Raw genomic sequence first — 19,717 nt, 5'->3', positions numbered from 1 at the left:
ACTTTCAGATTTAAAATTAATTAGCAATTATGAACTTAAAAATTCACAATGAGAATTAGTAGTCTCAGCTTGCTATTTAGATCATTACTGTTTTTATTTCAAAGATACTGATATAAGTTAATGTCAAAGCTGTAACCCAATTTATGGGAGGAAATTGACACTGCTTGTCAGGTGAAAATTGGGTTTTCTTTAACTGATCAAGTTAAAAGAGAAACATATGCAGTAGAAACTATTAATCCCATCTTTTATTTTCACATGCATAATTTTGACCAAACCATAATGCTTAAAAAGATGTAAAGTAATAAAGTTGTTTCTTTCCCATGACTAAATGAAGTAACTTGTTATGGTGTTAATGCAAAGGATATATTTTTCTCTAAAAGTTATTCTATAGCTTTACTGAGAATGAGTAAGGCAGATTAAATGCTAAAATGCACAAAATTTTCAATGCCATTTTTGATCCCCTTGAGATGCAGTCTGCCAAACAAGTACACTTAGGGAAATAAAAATGGTGATGTTTAAATCAATGTGAATGTGATGGAATCTTACCTAATTGTGAATCTATAATTCATTTCTAATTCATAGTACAAACTTCAGGGGACACAAGGGAAAAAAAAACTTTTGAAATAGAAAAAAAAGATCAATTTCAGTACACATTAGTAAAAATTAGTAAAATATACACAAAGGGTCTTTATTTTGAATTATAATTTATGCAGATTGGAAGATTTTTGCAGAACCTTCCATTTTAGACAGAAAAAGTGTAACTTGTATCAACTATAGTTTTTGAACAATCTTTGACAGTTGCAGATCTTTCTAAGAAAGAATTTGGTATTGATACTGTTTACAAATTTTTCCCCCCCAAGGGTGGCTTACGGTGATGTTTGAGTTATGTCATGCACAGTATCATGTGGTGTCTTTTGCATTTGGAATGTAAAAAAATACAAGAAACCTTACCAATAAGAATGTGAATGCTTATCTAATTTTCTTCCTGATTAATATCTCTGGAATACATTCCATATCAAGCAGCTGCATACTTTCAGGAGTTTTTTGTGCCAATCATTTGAAAAACAAATATAGTTTCCAAAGAAATATGCTTCTCCTAACAAATAACTATGGCAAATGACAACCTACCTCCTGGCCCAGAGTCCTTAGTTAAATCATCAGTTTGTTAACTGCTGTTTGCAATCTAAACCCTCCCTCTGGAATGAACTTCTTCAAAGCAAAATGAAATAAAATAAAGGTAAGTAAAAGTAAATAGATTTTCCTATTGAAAGTTATTACTTCAGGAATGAAGAAGATGGATATTGATCTGTACCATTCTTTGCCATTATAGTCAGGTTCACATAGATAGCTCAGACACTTTATTCTAAGCAAACAGCCATTTTCTCTTCTGACATGGGATTCCAGTGAGAATTGAAAAAAGTAAAAGGTTTGTAAAAACATTTTTCTGTCCTTCTTACAGGGGCAATTTATGTTGAAGTAACAGTTTCTGAGATACTCGCACCTGTTATTGATTTATTTCTTCTTTGTCATGGACAATCTCCTATTTTAGAATGCAGTTACCTTTGTATACTGCCCTGGGGGTGCTTATTTAGAAATAATTCCTGCTACCACACAGTCAAGAGTGGTCAGGCTAGATTACAAATAAAACAAATAAAGATACCCATAACTATTTTCTTACCCATCTACATCCCATATCGGTAGTTGTGATAATTGTTTGTTTAAAAATGATAATAAAAGGTAGACTATCATAATGGTCAATTGTCATAACATTGCAAATGGCCTTCTCAATTCACAAGGTCCCTGTGGTATCTGGCCAAATAACCCTGGCAATATGACCTTGGGAATCCATGGACTGGAAAGCAGGAAAGTGTGTGAATAATATGAAGTTAATGTGTTTAAGGGTATAATTTGTTATCGCTCAAGACCAACTAAAAAAGCAAGGGAGACCAAAATACTAGAATCAAATGAAATAAAGAAAGAAAATGATCTCAGTGAATTTCAGAAGGAGGAAAGAAGTTGATTGCCACAATAGCATAGAAGCTTTGTAAATAGAGATCTCTATACAGACACATGTATAAACTTGCAGACAAGCATTTCCCTTTGAAAAGTCCATGTACCTGTGACTCCTGTACCATTCGTTGTTTATGGTTGGAGATTAATGTTTGTCTTCCTTTGCTTTTTTAGCTTGAGCTGATTATTTCAGAAGAATTCTCCTTTTACTTTTTAATCACATCTTTGGATGTCTTAGTGAATACTATGGGCAGCTATGAAACATCTGTGTAACTTATTGTTATCATAACTTGAGTTTAGTGGAACTATCTTCACTGATGCTTAGAAAGATCAGATTAAACCAGAGTATGCATACTCAAATTAAAAAAAATTCTCATTTTGACTTACAGTAGTAACTTTTTTCTTAGTTTCTTTTAGCAGCAACAGGGACCTTTGCATAAACAAAAAATGACACCTGGAGGTGGGATGTAAATTTACATTCTGCACAAGAACAACCTCAAAGTATTTATCCTTCATTTATGATTTTAATACACTGTGATCATGAATAAACTTGTGCCTTCGACAGTTATTTTTCCCCTACTTAAACGCACAGGGCAAAACCCCTTTGACAGCTTTAATGCTGCAATTCAGATTTAAACAGCATAGACTTGCAAGTTATTTCTGTGAAAGTATTTTACTTTGGTCTCCTTATTTCTGATTCCGTATGCACCCAAGAAAAGCAGTATATTACATTCTCCTTGACGACAGCAATAGAGACAGAAGATGCAGTTAGTCATTTATGTGCATATTACTGTATAAATCGCCAAGATTAAGGGAAATCATTTTGGGGAGCACCACAATTTTGCAACCAAAAGCACTTAAATAATTACCTTTTTAAGCAACTTTTATTGACTATGCAGGAGGATAAAAAGTAATCTTACTTGTTTTAAATGGCATAAAGCAGCCAGATGCCATTAACAGAGTGTTACATTTCTTATTTCACTAAGATTGTTGAAGCTTACCAGAAAGAGATAAAAAATGTATAAATTCAGGAACACTGGCTAGTAATATCCCAAACCATTGTCAGTGGACTCCTACTTTCTCCTGCCAAAATATGTGGAAGCATGCATGGATTGTACTAGATTAGTAAGAGGGGCTTGTTTCCGTGGCATTAGCCAGGTATCTTAGCAACAGGATCATACCAGATTCTAGCAGTGCTCTGTGGTGGTGCATGTAATATCCTGGACATAATCTGTCTTTTAATTTTCTTTGGATTGTAGTGATATTACAGATACATGTGTTCAGTTATAGATCTTTATTTAATAAGAAGAATGCCTTAGCTGAAGATTTGTACTATGCCAGAAGTGGGTAACTCACAAGGATGTTGCTGGTGCTTTAGCCCAGGTACAGCCTTGTCTCACATTTCAGATTGACAGCAAAACTTACTCCCTTCATTAAGATGTGCCTCATAGTTCATATCTTTATGCTGTGGAGATGAGAATGCTGCTAGAATTCATAATACTGAGAACGTTATTTAATGTCAGATAGAATGCAAATTGCTCGTACAATTGAAATGTCATCTAAAACATGCCACCGTGTGCAACACCACTTTATTATAAGTCACTGAGAGCAATATCCTAAATTTGGATTCGCACTAATCCTTCATCTGCTTTGTTTACCTTTCATCTATAATAGAGATGTCGAATTTCCTTCCAAACTGGATTTGCATGTTTTAACGGCTTGCTCACACAGCTGAAGATGTGTGGGAGAACTATATGGGGGAACTTCCTTTGATTTTCTTCTTGCCTTTTGGTTGTTTGTTTAATGCAAATTAACAGCAAAAGATAGCTTTCAAATACAAGACAAAATGCCATGTCAACCCTTTTGGGGAAATAAGCTAAAGCTTATGCAAGAACATTTGATTATTTAAAGGCCGAATTGTAATACAAATTTGCTGTTGGGTTTATTGGTAATTGATTTTCTTGGTAATTTAGCTCCATGCAGGAGTTTGTTGCATTTAATTGAAACAATAATAATAATTTTACAGGATTAACTTGGTTCACAGTGAAATTGCATACCATTTATCTTAGACTTTTTGGCATCCTCGCTTTGAAAAAGTAACCCAGATGATTGCCTTCCAGATTAAGGCAGAGAAACCCTGATGCAGAAAATGGTGTTTGTATACTAGAGCCCTTAAACTTTGTTTCTAAATATTCATCTGAGACAGATGCCTTATCTTTTACAGATCAGTTTTCAACACTGAAGCAGACTCAAGGCACCTCTTTGTGGGGCTTTTCCATGAAAAAAAAACAGATTTTTTTTTTTTTAACAAAAGAGATTGAGAAAGAAGGGGAAAGAGGAAAAGAGTTACTCCTCCCCCTCCTCTCCTCAACTCTCCAGTAGATCTCCTCCCCCACTCCCCCCTTTACTCCATTCCCCAAAGAATTTCAGCTCTAAGTCTGTTCCAGCAATTGCCTTTGATGTGCGGAGAGATACTGTTTGGATGCTATATAGAGCTGCCTATGTCCATAAAAGAGCGATATTAGCCTCAACATAGAACAACTGTTCTCAAGAAGACCACCACAAAAGACTATTTTCTGGTGTGAATATTTGTCATCAGTTCCATCTCTACAAAATGGATGTCCTCAATAGTGGGAAAGCTATGGATAAACCATTTTCATATTCATCATTATATTCATTGTTGTTTTCATTCTATATTCAATGATGTTCAAATAGCAATAGAAATCACTAAGCTCCTTTTAATTTTTTTGTGTTTATGGCCATTAAGATTATCATTAAAATCAGTAAATCATCTGCATATGGATCAAATAATGTTATGAATCTCTTTGGTGCTTTAAATACCTTTTAAGACACTTAAGAGGCTAAAGAACCATTCAAAGTTATTTTTTAATTCATTGTGAGTTGTTAATGCTATTTCCTTTCAATTCATGTCAAAAAAACCCCAAATGTTATTAATGGAATGAAAAATAATTGTGAGTTATAAATATAGGAATAAAGATTAAAAACAAACCAATTTAGTATTTTTTGTTTATTTTTATTTCCCTTTGTGCTATCTTGCCAACTTCTTAAAGTATTAGTAACTGGGATTCCTGTGATATATGTATAAAATCATATGGTTAAAGATATATTTGGCTTTACTAAATGTCTAATTTAATAATTATGAGATTATATTTTGGACTTTAAGCAGGCTAAATAAAAAATTCAAGCAGTACCTTATACATTTTACATTAAACAATGTATTCTTATGCTCTTGGTAACAAAAAGTATTTTATATATTGCAATATATTTTATCTGCTGCATCATCTTTATATTGCTTGAAAGTGAAAGGATTAAATAAATCTCAAATATTTATAAAAACATCCATCCCAAATAAGGTCAAATGCTCTATCTTGCATTTTATGCCTCTTTAGTTTGATGACAGACTCTTTTGTTTAATTTAGTTCATTTCTTTCCATTTCCCTTCATCTTTTCATTATTTGTTCTCTTTATTATAAGCTTTGACTTTGATGCCCTGGAATTACAACACATATTTGTTGCTCCCAGTATAATTCTTGGCAATTGATAATGATCTTGTATTTATATAGTGTCTTGTGTCCAGTAGCATTCCAGAGTCCTGAACAAACTAAATACAGAAATTGCTTTGACCAGTTAGAAGGCATGATCATCTCTGTAGTGGAAAAGGACAGCTGGCTAATTGTATATTGCATTATACAGTGCTGTCCTACTGAAAGCAAAACATTCCAATAAAAATAAAGTTGCTTTTCCAAGCATAAAGAACCACGATTGAAATGGATATTTTATTGTATATCACTGTTTTCCACCTTCATTGCATGGATCTTTTCCAAATGTTTGTCTTCTAGATGCTACCAAATTCCAAAGGCTAACAAGTCAGGCTATGTCAAACATAAATGGATAAATAAACAAACAAATAAAGAGATAGATAAAACATAAAAATCCTTTGTTGCCATCGCCTTTTAATGTATGTGAAAATCCAGATGCAGCAAGAACTAAATACAAGAAAGCCTACAAATGTGCACATCTACAGAGTGAGGATTAATTAGATCAATTGACTTAGATTCATGGAAGTTTACTTAGTTTTGGGGAAGTCTGTCAGTGAAGACTATGTCAGATCAGTCAATAACTATCTGCCTGCGCACTATTTCCCCCTCAATTTTCCACCATCATACCAACTGCAACATGTGAAAAAAACTGAACATTTATGCCACATATATAATAAGCTACCTCTTAAAATCAGTTCACCCCCCTGACTTCTCTATTCCTGTCAATGATACCACCATTCTCCCAGGCACTCAGGCTTCAAAACCTCTGAGTCATCTGTTGTAAATTGAGCACGTATACTCATTTCTATTCATAGATAGGTTACTGCTTATAGCATCTCTCTGAGGTAGGTCGCTGTCAAAAATGGGCCACAGAGAGGTTGGATAACTTCTTAAAAGCTACACTGAACGACAGAAAATGAGCCCCAAATAAGACACATATACCAGTTCTCTGTCCAATGAAGAAGAAAGGAGAGACAGTCAATTGCCATGCACCTATTAAGTGCCAGGCACTGCTTATTAGGTGCTTTACAAATGGTATCTCATTTGATCATCACAACATCCTTGGGAGTAAGTACTGTTATTATCCCCATTTTACAGTTAAAGAAATTGTGGCAGAGGGGTGAAGTAACTTGCCTACAGCCCCATAGTTAGCAAATGTCTGAGGCTAGATTTGAATTCAGATCTCCCTGACCTCACACGTAGCATTCTATCCATAATGTCATCAAGCTGTTTGGGTCATCCATCTTCATATTAATTAGAATTCTACTTTTAGAAACTTCAGGTGCAGTATTTTATCATGAAAATCAAACAAGGGGTGGTGGTGCCAGTAGTGGATATTCACATAGGAATGTAAGGACATTTTGTTCACTCATTAGGGAGAAACAAAGGGAGGTTGCTTCTCAATGCATCTCCTGTCCCTGGGCATTGGCTGGAGCCCCGTCTCCCACGCTTGAAATGCTCTTCCTTCTCACCTCTATATCTTGGAATCACTGATTTCCTTCAAAACTTAGCTCAAGCACAGTATCTTTTCCTGATTCCCCCAACTTTGACTGCTTTTTCTTACCAAAACCAAAACGACAAACCCGCTTATTTTATATTTTTTCTCTACATACTGAAATGGGTACACATTGTCTCTTGATAGAATATAACCTTCTTGAGAACAAAGGTTGTTCCATTTTTTTATATTACATCTACAGTAGCTAACACAATCGTTATTGTCAATAACAAAGGGAATGTGTCATTTTTTTCTTTATTTTCTTAATGGGAAAGCACTGAGTTTACTTACCAAAGAAGAAATCTCACCAATGTCAAATACTGTACTTACGATGATGTATTGTGACACTGCTTTTGTAAAAATCATATATGTTTCATGATGGAACTAACGTGCTTTTGCTAATGATATATACTAATAATGGGAATTTCAGTGAGAAGTGGAAGACATGATAATCATAATGCATAGGTGATATGATGATAATGGATTTCTCCTGAAGGTAAATTACTGACAAGATTATTCTTTCTGGAGCATTCTCTATTAATGTTCCTGGGAAACTTTACTTCATAAGATTTTCTGGTGACTGAATAATACTGAAATTATCACTAAATGTGGCTGCTGTCAGCCACGAATATAAATTGGCTGCTTGACTAGGTAACATCCGAATGGTGGCAGGAATATGTGAAACTGAATGGGAGAGATATCCTTTTCCTAGCAACTCTAGCTCTGAGTGAATGCAATCCTAATGGGTGAACTTTAGCTACTGGTCCTCTGCGTTCTCTCTGACTCCCTTTGGCAAAGATTACTAAGAAACTAACCTTAAAATGAACTAAGGAGAAATCGGTCAACAAGCATTTTAGCAAATCCTTGCTAAGTTTCAGGCATAGGCATCTAGTTGGGACAAGTGTCAACCCTGAAGTCAGGAGGACCTGAGTTCTAATCTGACCTCAGATAATTACTAGCTGTATAACCTTGGGTAAATCACTTAACCCTGTTTGTCTCAGTTCTTTATCTTTAAAATGAGCTGGAGAAACAAATAACAAACCACTGCCATATCTTTGTCAAGAAAACCCCAAATGGGGTCATGAAGAAACTGACATGACTGAAGAACAAAGAGCAAAATGAGTGGCAGGCACTATGCTAAGCACTGGAGAGATATAAGGAGCTCATATTCTAATGGAGTAAAAACAAAACCAAAACCAAAACCTGGCAAAAAACATGAAAGACATTATGCACATTGTATATATGTATATATATATATATATATATATATATATATATATATATATATATATACACACACACACATATATAGATATATACACACATCATATTTACACACATACTACACATGTATGTGCATACTATATACACAAATACGTGCACATACATACACATGTGTATATATGCACACACAGATGTGCATATATAGTCATATACATGAATACATGTATGTATGCATATATGTCATGAATGTATATACATTCATATATATACATGAATATATATATATATATATATATATATATATATATAGCAAATGGCTTTTTAGGGGGAACATCATAAAGTGAATGAGCTGTATATTTCTAATGACATTCCTCTCTATTCCAATTTCCCTATCTACCTGCCTATTCTTCAAGGTTCACCTCAAATTTTAACTTCATCTCTTCCAGGAAATGTTCTCTGATGTTCCCACACTAAAGTGAGATTCTTGTGCGAATGCCTTATCCTTTGTTGTTATCTCTTGTTCATTCATCACATCCCACCTTTTCTTACAGATTTGTATACATAACTTAGAACCCTATTAGATCTTAAAACCCCTTGGAACAAAGGTCATGACTTATTCATTTTGTGTACCCAACCCTTCAATAGCCTTGCGCATAGTAGGGACTCAAGCAATGTTTGTTGAGTGAATGAATAAGTATATTTGTAGGGCTTTGTCTTTTCCTTAGCCTTCTGTATGTAAATTTACCTTTTTTGTGTATTCAGTTTACATGGTATAAATCTTTCAAAAGAGAAAAATTGTTACCTACTAATGAAAGGAATGGCAAATAGGACCAGAAGGATTTGGGCAAGGACAGCTCTCTGTCTCCTTTTCAAATGTATTTACAAATGAACATTGAAAAGTCATTCTTTATCCAGGAGTTATTAGAAATTAGTGAACACAATGAACTTCAGAAAATAAAATTGTGTAGTAAGAATATAGTTGCACTCTTCTGTAGTAAAAGCACAATGATTCTCTTATATAATGAGAGTACATCCACCATTTACTGCTCAAGAAGTAATCTTAAAAGAAAATGCTGTCCATTAGCCAAATCATACATTAAACAAACAACAGAGACTTTTTCAACACTGATGGGTAATGCTAGATATGTTGTTATTCTTAAACTACAAATTATTCATTTTCTTCTCCATTTGCCACTAAGTTTTACAACTGTCACAAATTCTTATAGACTTTCTTCCTAAATAGCATTTTTGCATGAAAATGACTTCTCCATGCAAAAACATTATGAAATAAATTTATATATTTATGCTTACTTTATGAAATGGTAATGGTGACACCTTTTGTAATCTTTATGATATAACTTTTATCTTAAATCAGATTAGTTTACATGTTGAAAAGCATTGATTAACTTTAAGTTGAGTTTGACATTGCTGAAAGGGATGGTAACAGCAAGGTTTTGTAACTTGAAGTAATACCCCTAAAGTCAATCTCAAAATTACTATAGTTAAATTTTGATCATTCTCATTTTTCTGTTTATAAATCCTTCACAAATAATATATTGTCAAAATTTTTCTTTGTTCAGATGACAAATTAATCTATTTTCCTCCACATCACAGAACTGAAATAATGGTTGGAGAGATTTAAGTTCAACAGCTGAACTTTCTCCTGGAGGAATTCCCAAAGGGAAACTTGAAACAATATGACTATCCAGTAATTTCATTCACTACGTAATAGTTATTAATGCTATTAATGCTCTCTCTCTCTCTCTGTCTCTGTCTCTATCTTTTTTTCTGTCTCTGTTACGCACACATGCATGCATGCACACACACACACACACACACACACACACACACACACACAGAATCACCACGAAGAAATTCATGGCCAATGATATCTCAGGACTTGTTGACTGCAGATAGGGGAAGAGTTATCAAGGATTAAGACATTTGAAAAGAAGTATTCAAAGACAGAAATCTACCAGCTCACCTGTATTGCTAATCTCTGTTAAGAAATTTGAAAATCTACAAAATAGGTTTAACAAACTTCACATAGAAATGCTTAACTAGATAAGAGTCTTGGACTTAGAAGTCAGGAAGACCTGAATTTGAATCTTGTCTCAGGAACTTAGTAGATGTGTGACCCTGGGCAAGTTATTCAATCTCTAGAAAATGAGGCTATTTTCTATACCTATGAAATGAACCTATGAAATGAAAGATTGAATTTAATGGCTTCAGGGTCCTATCTAGCTTTAAACCTATAATCCTAAATACAAAAAAATTATAAATATGAAGACTGGGAAGTAATTTTCCATTATCTTTTTCTTCTTATTTTTTAAACTGGATTTGTGATTTTGCATGGTTCTGGCAATTTCAGGTGAGGAAACTCATTTGATCAATGAAAAAAAAAGAAGAGGTTGAGGTGACTTTCCCTATCCCAACTACAGCGTATGTGTAACCAAAGTTGGAACTTTAATACTTCTTTATTTCATTATGCCTTTTTTCCATATCATAAAAAATAATGATTAGAATTATATAAATCTGTAACTGGAAGCATCTTAAAAGCCATCTGGTCCAACCCCTTCATTTTACTGATCAATCAATATGGAAGTGAAAATGCCTGAAGTTGGGAGATGTTATCATGAATCACCAGATTAGCTCTCACATTCATACCCTTTTGTTGACTTACGTAGCCACCACCCTAGTTTAGGCCCAAGTCAGTCCTCCAGTATTAAATATATCCATCTTCCAAAACCTCAGTCCCCTCTTCTCTCCAATCCATTCTCCATACAGGTGGCACATCAGTAGTCCTAAAGTCTAACTCTGACCATTACACTCCTATACTCAAAGAGGCCCGGTTTCTCCTTATTACTTCTAGAATAAAACATGAGCCCCTCTCTCATTTAGTAGCATTTCTAAACTGACTTTTGTTTATTCTTCTAGATTATTACATATTACTCTTCATGCACTCTATTGTCCTGTCAAATTGGTCCAACTGCAGTATGGACAGCATTCTATGCTCCATCTCTGTGCCTTTAAACAGGTTTTATCCCATGCCTGTGCCTGTGGTGTATGAGACATTGAGGGAGGACTAGCACCTCTGGTGTGAGAGTTTGCAAAGTCCTTTTCAGGGCTGCTTTCTACCTGTGGTGTCCTTCCTTATCCAACTCTGAGCTATGGCTCCAAGAAGCTGTAGCTTGCACAGTGGCCATATCCCAGTAATACCACCTTAGCTGCCTAAACCAGGGTGAGTGTTACTGATAGGCCTTGAACCTGTTGGCAAGTTAGGGGGGGTGTCTACCTTAAACATGTGTAGACTTCCCTCAGTGGAATGGGTAGATGAAAACAGTTTGTTTCAACAGCCATGAAGGTGGCTCAAGAAAGCAGTATGGAATGCTTGGAGCTTGGTCAGATGCTGAGGACACCAATGTCATCTACCACATCCTAGACCATCACCAGTTACATTTGTATTTCCACTAAACTCCTATGACTCTGGAAGATAGAATGAGTTTGATGACTTTGTGTAACAAAGGGTAAACAACAACCATCCCATGTCTAGGACCCACCAACTTGCCTCCATTTCTTGGAGTTCCTAGCTTTCTTCAAAGCTTAGCTTAATTACACAATAAAATAATTATATTTATCTCCTTCTAGTTATTTATGTCCTTTCCCCCGTATTATTTTACATTTGCTTTGTGTGTGTACATATGTGGATATATGGACGTATGTACTTATCTGATCCCTCAACTCAATAAAATACAGGCTTCTTGTGGACAAGGGCTGTTTGGTGGTGGGGGTTTTTTTGTGTGTGATTAGAACCTAGCAAAGGTGTTACTGTTATAGGAAGTGCTTCTCAAGTCTTATTCAATATATGGATTAATAACTGACATGGTTTGCAGAGCCTTTTCTTGCAAATTGGAGTACCTTATTTTCCACACTCTTTCAAACATCATTAACAGTGGCTGAGCAATTATCTGCCAGTTCTCCCCAACCCCAAATCCAGAACCCCATAATGTATCTCATCTGGATACTTATTTTTTTAATCATAATTATGATTTTTTGGTAGGGAAATGCTTGATGAAGAAATTCCTTCTGTAAATGCATTTCCATATTTACTCTGCAACTTAGAGTCTTAGAGAGTTGCTTGGGAAATGGAAAGGTTGGATGACTTACATGCCGAAGGTCACTGGTTAATGTGATAAAACTTGACTTAAACTCAATTTTTTCTGACCCTTTAGCCAGTCCTGAAAGCAACAACATTGAGATTCCTTTCTTATCTTGGGTGTACATTTCTGATCAGCCATTTTTTATTCTGCCCTTTACACTTCAAAGATAATTTTCCTCCAGCAGAGAAAATAGAAGCCAAATAATAGATGGCATCTTTCCCCATTGTCCATTTCCCACTACCTCATCCGCTCCTAGATGTCTTTTAGTCCTATTTTGATCGTCCTCTTTTCCCCAAAATCAGTTTTTTTAAACCCCTTTGATGTCCTTTTCTTCCCTAGTCAGCTTTAACACATTTTGAACTTTAGCTTCATTTCAATCTTACAGGACTTTACCATAGTTCTTTATTAATCTTTTACCCCTTTCCTTGCTTATACCAATTTCTTTTAAAATGTAAATTAGTCATGAGTTCTGTGACATCTAAATTGGTTTCTTTAGACAACTATGTTTTCTTCATCAAATATTGATTCTCTTTATATTCATAATTTCTATGCTGAAATCTTCCCATTCTTCCTGGGCTGACTTTTCCTGTAATGTTTTAGTTCTTGGATTCCTACCTGTCTTTACTATGAATACATTGAGATCCTTTCTCTCAAAATCTAAGGTGTCTGTCAGAATATACCTGATTTTCTTCTCCTTTTCCATCACAAATTCTAATTTGGAGTGTTTCCACTGTAGCTATCAATTTCTCCTTGTTGATGAGAGTCAGATCTAGATTAAAAGGTCCCATCCTTACTTCTTCAAATTTGTGAAAGATTAAATTACCTTTGTCAGAAATAGGGGGGAAAGGGAGAGGGGGAGGGAGACAGAGAGACAGTGAAAGAGTCATAGCTCATCCAAGAAGAAATTGTCCAAAATCTTTTGCGTGGCAAACTGGGAATAAAATATGATCAAAATATCAGCTTCGTTACATATAGACTTCTTCCCGGAGTCTTTCTCTCCCTTCAAAACTTTTCCCTGAAAGGAATCAATAATCATGTGTCTTTTACCTTAAAGCTAGAAGTCCCAAAACAAAAATTTCTCAATCCCCACTGATGGCCCCACATACTGGCATTGAATAATCAATCTCCACCAATGAGGGAAGCTTTATGCAAAGCTTTGAGCCCCTGTTTCACAATTTTTGTATAAACAAAATTTATACAGAATAAATTGGAAATAATCAACAGGGAGAAGACATTAACATTAGGGAAGATTGGAAAAGACTTCTTGCAGAAGATGAGATTTTACCTGGGATTTGAAAGAATGCTAGGAAATAGAGATGAGGTTGAAGCAAATTTCAAGTACTGAAGACAGCTAGGGAAGATCCATACAATTGAGAGATGAACTATTTTACGTGGTGAATAGGAAGTGGGCCATTATTACTTAGAGGTGGGGTAGTAAGATATAAAAAGACTGAAAAGATAGGGGAGGAGTTACAAGGTCTTTGAATATCAAGGGGTAGTTTTCTCACTTTCTGTCTCTGTTTCTCTGTCACTGTCTCCGTCTCTATTTGTCTGTCTGTCTGTCTGTCTCTCTCTTATTGACTCTGTGTATCATCTGTTATATTCACATCTGTATAACTTCTCTGATTTCTATTTGCTATCAGCAGATAAATGGATTTATTTGCTACTCACTATGTGTGGTCTTTACATAACTGACATTTAGTGGGAAGAGAGTCAAGGCTTGAATATATAGCTTGAGGAGATTCATTTCTCATTAAAGATAATGATCACGAGGGCAGATTGAACCTAAAAGATATCCTAGACTGTACCAATGATATTTTCAGACAGAAATAATTATAGCCTGACACCCTCTCTCTGAGGAGAATAGATTGGCCAGCCTTGTAACCTCAAACGCTTGCTTCTTTCCTGACAAGAATGAGTATATCTCTTGGAGATATATGGACAGAGAAGACTTTCTGTCTCTCTGTCTTTGTCTCTCTCTCTGCGTCTCTATCTATCTATCATCTATCTATCTATCTATCTATCTATCTATCTATCTATCTATCTATCTATCTATCTATCTATCTATCCATCCATCTACATAGCTACCTAGCTACCTCTCTCTCTCTCTCTCTCTCTCTCTCTCTCTTTCTCTCCAGCCACATCTAGACAAACCTACATGGCCACATAACCTATATGAGTGATATATCTGCTTTCATCCTAGAGTTGTTTACATCTTGTCTCCTCCATTAGCTTTGTGGATTGTGTGCAGGGACTTTTGTTTTGTATACTTCAGTACTTTTCACAGCACCTAGATCACAGTAGTCACCTTATAAAGATATTTAGACTTGGTTTGACTTGTATACCCATGCTTTGTTCATGTACCTGTAGATTTCTGGGAACATGGGTTTAACTGCTGGACCTAGAGTCAAGAAATTCTGAATTCAAATATTACCTTAGACACTAATTTAGCTGTGTGACCCTTGGCAAATCGCTTTAACTCTGGCATCCTCAGTTTTGTAATCTCTAAAATAAGTGAATAATAATGATATCTCCCAGGGTTGTTGTGGGGATGTAATGAGATACTATTTATGGAAAGCCCTTTGAAGTCTTAAAACATTATACAAGTGCTTATTGTTTATCATCAAATCACTGTCTCCAGTTTTGGTTGTTATCCCTTGTTACTTTATGGATATTTCTACTGCTAACTTTTTCGTAAACACCATGAATTCTTTGTTGTTGTTGTTGTTAAGTATGTTTTATTATCTCACAGTTAAATGTAAAAACATTTAAAATATTTATTTTAAAAAATTTTGAGTTACAAATTCTCTCCCTTCTTCCCTACCCCAGCATCCCTAATTGAAAAGGCAAGCAATTTGATATAGGCCATACATGTGTAGTCATGCAAAACATTTCCATAGCGGTTATGTTGTGAAAGAAAACAGACCAAAAAATAAAAAATAATAAACAACAAAAGAGAAATCTCAAGTAAAATAAAGAAGTAAAGAAAAAGTATGCTCCAATCTGTATTCAGGCACCATCAGCTCTTTCTCTGGTGATGGATAGCATTTTCCATCATAAATCCTTGAGAGTTGTCTTGGATCATTGTATTGCTGGGGATAGCTAAGTCTTTCACAGTTGATCATTTTCCAGTATTGCTGTTACCTTGTACACAACACACTTCACTTTGTGTCAGCTCATGGAAGTCTTTCCGGGTTTTTCACAGGGTATCCTTCTCACCATTTCTTATAGCATAATAGTATTCCATCATAATCAGATACCACAAGTTGTTCAGCCAATTGATGAATGTCCCCTCAATTTCCAATTCTTTGCCACCAGCAAAGAACTGTTATAAATAATTTGGGTACATATAGGTTCTTTTCCTTTTCATTTCTTATCTCCTTTGGGATACATACTTAGCAGTGGTATTGCAAGGTCAAAGTGTATGCCCCTTGTTTGTAGGTTCCAGATTACTCTACAGAATGGTTTAATCAGTTCACAACACCACCAAAAATGCATTAATGTCTCACTTTTCTCACATGCCTCGCGGCATTTCTCATTTCCCTTTTCTGTTCTATTAGCCAATCTAATAGGTATGAGGTAATACCTCAGAATTGTTTACATTTTCATTTCTCTAATAAATAGTGAGTTGGAGCATTTTAAAATATGGCTATAAATAGCTGATTATTTCATCTGAAAACTTTATTATCTTTTGATCATTTATTAAATCCAAAATGACTCTTAGTTTTATAAATTTGAGTCAGTTCTCAATATATTTGAGAAAAGAGGCCTTTAAATGATATATATTTTTAGGCAGCTAGGTGGTACAGCAGGTAGAGCACTGGGCCTGAAATCAGGAAAATTCAAGTGCAAGAGTTCAAATGCTTCCTCAGACACTTATTAGCTATGACCCTAGGTAAGTCACTTCACCTTGTCTGCCTCAGTTCCTCACAGGTAAAATAAGCTGTAAAATGAAATAGCAAACCATCCTAGTATCTTTGCCAAGAAACCCCCAAAGGTGGTCACATGAATCAGACATGACCCAACAACAAGGACATTCCTATAGTATAAATTTAGGAAGTTTTTCTCCCTTTGCAGTTGATTAAAAAGTTTGAGAGACATGATTGCTGGGAATTTACTCATTTTATTAATAAGGCCAGCATATTATTAATAAAAAGAATTGTCAATTGCCTGCCTTTCTTAAACCAAAGACCACTAATGGCAGTAGGGTCACAGTTTATATGCCCTTCAAAGAGGGGGTGTTCTCAAGGGGTGTCTACTCAACTCTGGTTAACACAATGGGATGTGAACTACCTCCTCCCATTGGCATATGTGACTTAGGTCACGCAAATCTTGGTTAAGGAGACATTAGCTTCCATATCATCTGTCTTGATATTAGGGAGAATTCACATTTTCCCAGGCCATATCTGAGTAAACATAATGAGCAGGAATGTACTAGTAGCTCACTCTTAGAATTTCTTTTACTGTCCAATTAGTTCGTGGCCTGGGTAAATTTCTAAGGGAGATTGATTTTTGGATGAGGAAGTAGGAAAGGGGGGGGAACTTGATCTTAATACAACAATTGGTTATTAAATATGAGAGAAATACTAATTTCTTACACTTTTTGACTTTTCTGTTTAAATCCTGTTTTATTAGAAGTATGAAATCATAAATACTTTCTTACTAGCCCTCATTGGATATTTTCCAGCCATTATCAAGAATGTGATTTTTTATATCAAGGGAGGGTCCAGAAATCTAAATGCAATTCCAGATACCATCTTCTTAACCAACAATGTACTTCCCAAATCTGCCTTCCTCTTCTGAGGAAACATTAAACATTAAAAACATTCTTCTTTGTGTCAATCAATGATGAAGTGATGAATAACTTTTCTGTGCCCCTAGGTTCATTAGCTTCTTTTTTTTACATTCATGTTAAACATTTTCACATTAGTCATCTTATAAACAAGAATTAGAACCAATGGAAGAAATCACAAGAAAGAAGACCCCCCACACACACACATACACAAAAATAAAAATAAAAGAGAGCGAGCAAATAGTGTGCTTCAATCCACATTCAGACTCTGCAGTTCTTTTCTGGATGTGGACAGTATTTTCTATCATGTGTCCCTTGAAGTTGTCTTAGAACCTTGCTTTGCTGAGAAAAGTTAAGTATCAAGGTTAGTCATCGCACTGTATTGCTGTTACTGTGTACAATGTTCTCCTGGTTCTGCACTTCACTCAGCATCAGTTCATATAAGTCTTTCCAGATTTTTCTGAAGTCTGCATGTTCATCATTTTTTATGGAACAATAGTATTTCATTATGTTCATATATCACAACTTGTCCAGCCATCCCTCAACTGATGGACATCCCCTCAATTTCCAGTTCTTGGCCACCACAAAAAGAGCTGCTATAAATCTTTTTGTATGTATGGATCGTTTTCCCATTTTTCTGATATCTTTGGCATACAGCCCTAGAAATGCTATTGTTAGGTCAAAGGGTAGGCACATTTTTATGGCCCTTAGAGCACAGTTCCAAATTGCTCTCCAAAATAGTTTATAAACTCTACCACCACTGTCTTCCAGTTTTCTCACATCCTCTCCAAAATTTATTATTTTCCTGCTCTGTAATGTTAGCTAATTTTATAAGTGTGATGTGTTGCCTTAGACTTGTCTTGATTTCCTTTTCTCTAATCAATAGTGACTTAGAGCATTTTTATATGACTATGTATCTTTAGTTTCTTGATCTGAAAACTGCCTGTTCATATCCTGTGACCATTTAGCATTTAGGGAATTACTGGTATCCGTATAAATTTGACTCAGTTCTCTCTATATTTTAGAAATAAGGACTTTATCAGAGACACTGGTTGTAAAAAAAATGTGTCCTATCTTTCTGCTTTCCTTCTAATGTTGGTTGCATTTGCTTCATTTTTGCAAAAACTTTTTATTTGAATGAAATACAAATGATCTATTTTGCATTTCATAATGTTGTCTGTCTCTTGTTTGGCCATAAATTCTTCCATTCTCTAGAAATCTGTAAGGCAAGCCATTCCTTGCTCTCTTAGTTTGTTTTATATATATATATATATATATATATATATATATATATATATATATATATATATATATATATATATATATATATATATATATATATATATATACACATATATACATGTATAAAATCATGCACCCATTTTGTCTTTATCTTGGTATCCAATGTAACAGTTTATCAGTTTCTGACCCAAGACTTTGTAATATTTAACAATGTTTTCTAGCTTCCTTCCATAACTATTTGTTCTATTGCTGTCTGTTACCAGATATGATTGGTAATTATACAGTGGAAGAAACCAAGAAATTTTTTTGTATACATTGGATATATGCCCTGGGAAGATAAGTCAGCAAATATAGTAGCTTCCTCACTTTCACTCAGCTTCTGGTCACCATTTACCATGACATTTCTTTTTCTTTAGTTCTTATTAGGTGATATTTCATTTGGAAATGCCTGTGGCTTTACACTCTCATTTCTCTTAAACCCAATATTGGCTTCCTTCTTAGAGGATCTAGTTTTCCCAACTCCCAAGCCTCTCTAGTCTTCAAGATCACCCAAATGCTCATTTCCTCATTTCTTGTCTGCTGCTACAATTATGTGCATGCCACTCTTTCCTTAAAAATAAAAACAAAAAGCACTCACTCATTTTGTCTATACACCCCTGCTTTTTTAAACAAAACTCTTTGTCTCATCTCTTTTTCAATAAACTTGAGAAAGCCATCAGCACTGAGAGCTTCCAAATGCCTGCATTTTTCTAAACACTCTGCAATCTGACTTTCAAACTGAATCAACTAGAGCTGCCCTTCTCAAAGTTATCATTGATCCCTTAATAGACAATTCTCATGACCTTTTTCTATCCTTTTCACTTCTTTATAGCCTTTGAAACTATTGGTCAACCTATTCTCCTGGATTCTCTTTCTTCTACAGGTTTTTATGACATTGCTCTTTCCTGGATCTCTTCCTCCTTATCTGACTCTTCTTTCTTAATCAACTTCCTTTGGTTCACCTTCATTCACATCATGCCTCTTCACTGTGGGTATCCCCCAAGACTCTGTCCTAGACCCCTTCTTTTTTTCCTGTTTACTTTCTTACTTTGTGATCCCATCAATTTTCTTGGGTTAAACTATTAACTCTATGCAAATTATTCCTAGATCTATATCTACATCTCTTTTACTGTCTGCCTATATCCATCCGTCCATCCATCCATCCGTCCATCCATCTATCCATCTATCCATCCGT

This window comes from Notamacropus eugenii, chromosome 7 (genome assembly GCF_028372415.1).
Source record: "Notamacropus eugenii isolate mMacEug1 chromosome 7, mMacEug1.pri_v2, whole genome shotgun sequence".
Classification (NCBI taxonomy): Eukaryota; Metazoa; Chordata; class Mammalia; order Diprotodontia; family Macropodidae; genus Notamacropus; species Notamacropus eugenii.
The sequence above is the reverse complement of the archived record's forward strand: the minus strand, read 5'-3'. Positions refer to the sequence as shown.